Source organism: Galeopterus variegatus, unplaced genomic scaffold (assembly GCF_000696425.1).
Source record: "Galeopterus variegatus unplaced genomic scaffold, G_variegatus-3.0.2 Scaffold63, whole genome shotgun sequence".
NCBI lineage: Eukaryota > Metazoa > Chordata > Mammalia > Dermoptera > Cynocephalidae > Galeopterus > Galeopterus variegatus.
Window position 1 is genome coordinate 1148678 of NW_007726174.1, and position 6555 is coordinate 1155232.

Sequence of the window (6555 nt, forward strand, 5' to 3'; positions counted from 1 at the left end):
TGCCTTGTACCAGATCTTAGAGGAAAAGCTTTCAGCTTTATCCCATCGATTATGATGTTAGCTGTGGGCTTTTCAGAAATGGTCTTATTGCGTTGAGGAAATTTCCCTCTGTTCTTAAATTGAGAGTTTTTATTAAGAAAGGACGTTGAGGGGCCGGCCCGGTGGCGCACTGCTAGTGTGCCACTTGGGAGCACAGCGGCGCTCCAGCCAAGGGTTCGGATCCCACATACAGACCGGCTGCTCACTGGCTGAGCGAGGTGTGGGAGCAACACCAAGGGTTGTGATCCGTTGCCAGTCATGAAAAAAGACAAAAAGGAAAAAAAAAAAAAAAAAGAAAGGACGTTGAACTTTGTTAATTGCTTTTTCTGTATCTATTGAGATGATCACATGGTTATCTCTCATACTGTTAATGTGGCTTACGACATTGATTTGCATATATTAAACCAACCTTACATCCCAGAGATAGATCCCACTTGGTCATCGTGTATGATCTTTTTAATATGCTGTTGAACTTGGCTTGCTAGTATTTTATTAAGGATTTTTGTGTTTATGTTCCAGTGATATTGGCCTATAGTTTTCTTGTGGTGTCTTTGTCTGGCCTTGGTTTCAAGGTGATGCTGGCCTCATAAAGTGAGTTTGAAAGCATTCACCATTTTTCTGTTTCTTGAAAGAGTTTAGGAAGGATTGATATTAATCCTTCCTTGAATGTTTGTCATAAATCACCCATGAAGCCATTTGGTCTTGGGCTTTTCTTTGTTGGAAAGTTTTCAATTACTAGTTCAATCTCCTTGTTTTTTTTCTTTCTTTTTTCTTCAGGCTTTCTACTTCTTCATTCAGTGTTGGTAGGTTGTATGTTACTAGGAATTTATCTATTTTTTTTCTAGGTTAACCAGTTCGTTGATTATAATTGTTCTTACTAGTTCCTTATGACCCTTTTCATTTCGAGTCTTCAGAACTAAACTAAAATATGTGGTGGTGCCAGCCTCATGGTGGAAGTCTGAGTGGTGGCACCATGACCAGGGAGCACAGGGGCTCTGGGTTTCTGGGGACATAGCAGCACCGGGTCCAGTGGGGATATGGAGGCACCAGATCCAGGGAGTGTGTGATGATGTTGGCTCGGGTTGGGGCACAGCAGTTCCAGCTCTAGGGAGGCATGGGGGCATGGGCTCCAGGCAACTCCAGCAGCGGGGGTCCACTTCAGTGAAGACTGGGTCCTTGGCAGCTGTATTAGTCCATTTCTGTCGCTTATAACAAAATAGCCAGAACTGGGTATTGTATAAAGAAAACGAAATTTATTGCTTACAGTTTCGGAGGCTAGGAAGTCCAAAGTCCAGGGAACACATCTGCTGAGGGTCTTGGTGGTTGCGACAGTGGTGCAGTGGTCTCACACTGTGAAATGGTGGAGCAAAGAGAGACAGACTCTCCTCTCTCTTCTTTTAAAGCCCTCAGAACCATGCCCCCAACCACCATTTCCAATCCATTCACCACATCATGGTCCCACAATCCAACCACCTCTTCAAGGCTCCCAATTACCATAGCAGGATTTCCCACCCTCTTAACAGTCACAGTGGGGACCATGTTTCTGAAACAGTAAACTTGGGGGACACAATCCAAGCTTCAGTGAGTTTTGGGGGGACATAATTCAATCCACTACAGCAGCAAAGGCTGCTGTGACCTCAGTGCCAAAAGCTGTTTGGCTCCTTCTGCTCTCCTTTTCCCTGCAGGGTAACTCTTGGCCAAAGGAATTCCTCTTGACACTAAGCTGTGGTGGCGTAGGGCATAGAGTGACATAAGTAAACAAAACTGTTCTTTCTACCCTGTTCTATGCCACTATTTTCAGGGATTTTTGCTCCACTTGGTTGCTGCAGCTTGTTAACTGGACTCTGAAGCTCTCCTGAAGCTATTTTCATCAGTGGATAGTTGTTAAATCATTGTTTTGTGGGGGAGCAAGGTCTGGGATCTCCTAGTCTGCCATCTCGCTGACGTCACTCCCAATTTCGTTACTTTTCTTTATCCTTAGAAAAGTACCTCCCATTCTCCTATCAAATGTTTCCTAGACACATACAGATATATTGTCTTTGCTTTTTAGGTCTCTCAGAATTAATTTTGGTACATAGAAAGAAGGCCATTATTTTTAAAATAATTAACCAATTATCCCAACACTGTTTTTAAAATATTCTTCCTTGTTCTTTCACACTGTGGTGCCACTTTATTTATATGTTCAGAGGATATGGATTTATGCTATTTTGTTTAATTGGTTCATATAGTATCACTGTATCTCTACAGTGTAACTGTCCAGTCAATAGCATGATTCATAATAAATAATTTTGAAATAAGGCTAAAAATAGAAAGATGAGCAGGATGATTTTTTTTTTTTTTTTTTTGTCTTTTTCCGTGTCCGGCAACGGATCGCAACCCTCAGTGTCGCCCCCGTACCGGACCGGGACCGGCAATGGGATCGCAACCCTCGGTGTTGCCCCCGCGCCTCGCTCAGCCAGTGAGCGGGAACCGGTCTGTATGTGGGATCCGAACCCTCGGCGGGAGCGCCGCCACGCTTCCCAAGCGGCGCACTAGCGCAGTGCGCCACCGGGCCGGCCCAAGCAGGATGATTTTATACAGAAAAAAACAAATCATCATTATTCCTTGGCTACTGTTGCTAAACTTGGAAACAAGAACCCAAATTTAATGAGTACTAACTTGAACACATCCTCGAACATTAATTCTCTCAGTGTTTTACTCTCCAAAAAGCACCTTAGGATTTCTACTCAAGAATCTGCCAACTTGAGTTTAAGGAAGCAGCAGTGGTTCTGATGGGGAGGATCATGGCATGACTACATTCTTTCTTGAGTGCTGGTTACATGGGTATGTTCATTTCATGAACACTCAACTGGATATAGGACATGCATAAATAAAATTTTTTTCCTCAAGGAAAAGCATGCCTTTTTATACCACATAAGCATCTTAATTAGAACTATTGAGGCTATGTGGGCCCAGTGTCAGGACAGTGGTTCCCGTGTTATGAGAGGGCTACTTGAAAAAAATCAGTAGTTATATTAAATTGGAGTCTGCTTCCACAGTGGGAAGCCTGGGCATGATATAAAGGGGTCAAACCAAGCTTTCAGGATTTCAAAAAGCTGGAAAACTATCATAAGAATTGTGACGACTAAACACACTTCTGTTGCAGACATTGACATGCTTAAAAGAGCCCACAAATTTGTAAAAACAGAATAACTCATAAAAACATAGATTACTTTATTTCTAGAGAATATTTCTTTCAAGAATGGGTCCGAATTCTCAATGAGGCCTTTTAAGTAGCTTCCTGTGATATTAAAAAATGTAATATAGATACTAATGTTAGCAAGATTATTGCAAAGATAGTCTATTCAGGGGTTTCTTATAAAACTATGCCTTCAAGGATCTGTTAAATGCAGGTAACTTATATATACCTAGATTGCCCTATAAAAAACATTGCCGTTAAACAGAATAATCTTGAGCATGAAATCCTTGACTGAATAAGGCAAAGAAGTTTACCGTTCATTGTGCCTTGTTTAATTAGCCTTATCCCTTAATGAAAACTGATGAAGCCCTCAAATCCTCATACAAAGGGGAGCACTGATTGGGATATAAAATATCATCTCAACCATGATAATAGCTCAATAAGATTAACAATTTAGCTAATAAAACCAAACCTACTTAGTAATGAACAAATATCTCACTTAAATGAATTTGGTTTCTAAAAACAACGCAGCAAAACTGAAGCAGATTTGAGGGGGCCAAGTTATTGGATTTTGAGTGTTCCCCTTATATCACTATCTACTATTTCAACTGAAACTCATACTGTGGTGTCACAGCCACAGTCACTGAGGTGGGAGACAGAAAACAGTGGCAGGTTTGCCTGTGTCATTCTCTCTGTAGCTTAAAAGGTCAATCACCTTCCTCCAAACTCACTTCATCCTTCATCTGTCCAACATATTTACTAAGTGCCTGTTCTGTGGGAGGCTCATGCTCTGGTGAGGCATGGGACACAGTCAGTCCCTCACATCCTGAAGGGCTGCAGCTGGGAGAGATGGTAGAAACCCAGGGTTTCAATAAACAATGTAATTGCACTTAGTGATGGGGGCTCTGCAGGAAATAAAATCGATAGTAAGATTAGGGAGTTCTCTGGAAAGTCCCCTTTAGATAGGAATGTAGTGGAAACTCTCTCTGAGGAGGTGACTTCTGAGCTGTGACCTGCAGGAGGAAAAGTGGACTGTGGGAAAAGCTGGCAGGGGCTTACCCATAGTCTAAAAAGGGTTCAGGTATTAAGCAGCTCTTTTGCCTGAGCTGGGAGTGTAAAAAAGACAGCCCTAAATACTTGGCCTCAGTGGGCTTGATTCATCTATCTCTCCACTAGTGCTGGGATTTGATGCGGGATATAAGAAACTTGGACTATTACCTTCCTGTGAATAACTTTATTCTGAGGGGATATTTTAAAAAAAACTATCCTCCTGTCTAAAGACAGTTGTGACCATCTCTTTGGAGGTCTATTCCATCTTCCATTTCCTAACTTGACATCTGGTTATTAAACAAAACTTTGTTTAGCAATTAAAATAAAACAAAAAACAAGACATTGTTTCAGTTAAAATTAAAAGTTTAATAAAAGCATCAAAAACTCTGCTAAAGATGAGAGCTCAAAGTTAGATATTAGGCAGACATAAAATAAAGTACAATTATTTTTACATTTCAAATAAACTATAAAGTGCAAAATTGTAAATGCTAACATGTGTGAGAAAAGCATTAACAGTCCTTTCAGTGATTTACTATATAAAGATGTTTTTAAAGTGCTACGGTTTGGGGCATATATTTAAGAGTTTAATAAACATCTGATTTTGACACAACCTCACAGGAAACAAATTTTTTCTCAAGTAAGCTACAAATTCTTTGGTTAGAAATATTGAAAATGCATGTATAAATTAAGGAGTAATGAACTTGCTAATGCCAAGTTGTTAGTGTAATTCAAAAGCATATGAATTCCATGACAGGAACAAACTGTCCTGCTCAAGGTGCAGTATAATCCACACATCTATCATCTCATCTAAACTCTATACAACTTCTCCATCTGCTCAGTTCCTCTGCATTTAGTCTATTAGCTTTTATTTTTTAAAAAACAAAAATCATAAAGGCACCTAAAGATTAGCCTGTATTTCATTATATTTATATTAAACAAAGCAGTACGATAGATAATACAAAGAATGCAGAGTCAAAGGTCAATCAATACTTGATGATATAATAGTCAGTTCTTTTCTTCTTCCTCTTGTTATGTTTTTATTAAGCAGATGCTACGTTCATTCCTTGAGCATGCAGAAATCTGCCTAGGAATATGGTACATCAAAGGAAAAATCTAGCTTCACATTCAGAACTGCCCTGGAATGCCAGTCACAGACTAAGACAATCTAACTACCCAAAGCGTGGCTAATGACAGATTAAGAAGTCAGAGGTTGGGGAGATATGGTGTCCCCACTGGTCTGGAAAACTTAGCAAGGAAGGGTAATAAGTCACAGGAAGCCTTTCTAGCTAAACTGTTCAAGTTCAGAGTTTCACCTTTTTCTTTTTGTTTAATTCTCAAAGTAATGGCACTCTGGATCTTTTCTGTCCTCTTCTCTATCAGTAGGAACAGCACGAGCTGCTTCTTTCCTTTAAGAAAGTAAATGAGAGACCCATGGATGTGGCCTAGTCTCCATGTGCTAGGAGCTTACATTCTGTGTTATATTTCAACAGCTAAGGCATCACACTAAGTTTGTTTAAAAAATAGTTGTTTGAAATGATAGTCAAAAGTCCAGTAATTTTTTTTAAAAACTGGCTTTGACATTGACAAATAACACATACTAATCTCTTATTACCTTTAAGTAACAAAAATATGACCTGTAGTTATTCAAATGGAGGTGGGATTTTTTCCCCTAAGTACACTTCTTAAAAGTCATTCCCGTGTTGAGTGGCACCCACTCAGAGCAAGGCACTGTGGGGGAGGATAACAGCAGGACACCCTCACCTTGAAGAACTCAGTCGGGGATGAAGACAGGCGGGGGGACACTGCTACAGGATCCAGTGTGGCAGAAGTGGTTCAGAAAGCACTCTCCGGTCACAGAGACTAGCAGGTTTGAAACCCAGGGACGGTACTTTTAACTTTGTGCCTTAACTTCTCTAAGCCTCAGCTTCATCAGCTATAGACATCCTCTTAATAGAATTTCTGTAAGAATTACATAAGCATACAAGTAAAGCATTAAGTATGGTGCCAGCATAAGAAAAGGCTCAGAAATATGGTTGCTCATATTATTACCATGATGACTTCTATATACGGAGTACTGGAGAGAATAAAGGAAAGGGCTAGTCATTCTTTGGACCGTGTTCTCACGGGGGAAATACTGGCACCCCGAGAAGGACAATTCTTCATTGTATAGAATTGTTTTGACATTTAGGATCCTGGCCCCATGGCAGTATAGGGCCAGTAGCACCCCCATCTTTATGATAACCAAAAAATGCACCTAGACATTTCCAAGCCCCCCCCCCCCCCCCCCC

The 6555-nt window shown here is 40.5% G+C and overlaps 1 protein-coding gene across 1 annotated transcript in view; it reads right to left on the reverse strand.

Moving 5' to 3' along the window:
* Positions 1-4612: 4612 nt before the first annotated feature.
* LOC103593788 (cytochrome P450 2U1) overlaps positions 4613-6555 on the reverse strand; it is an 8699-nt gene continuing 6756 nt past the window's right edge. The window contains exon 5 of the transcript XR_550786.1: positions 4613-6226. The gene's annotated coding sequence lies outside the window, so the exon portion shown is untranslated. The remainder of the gene's footprint in view (positions 6227-6555) is intronic.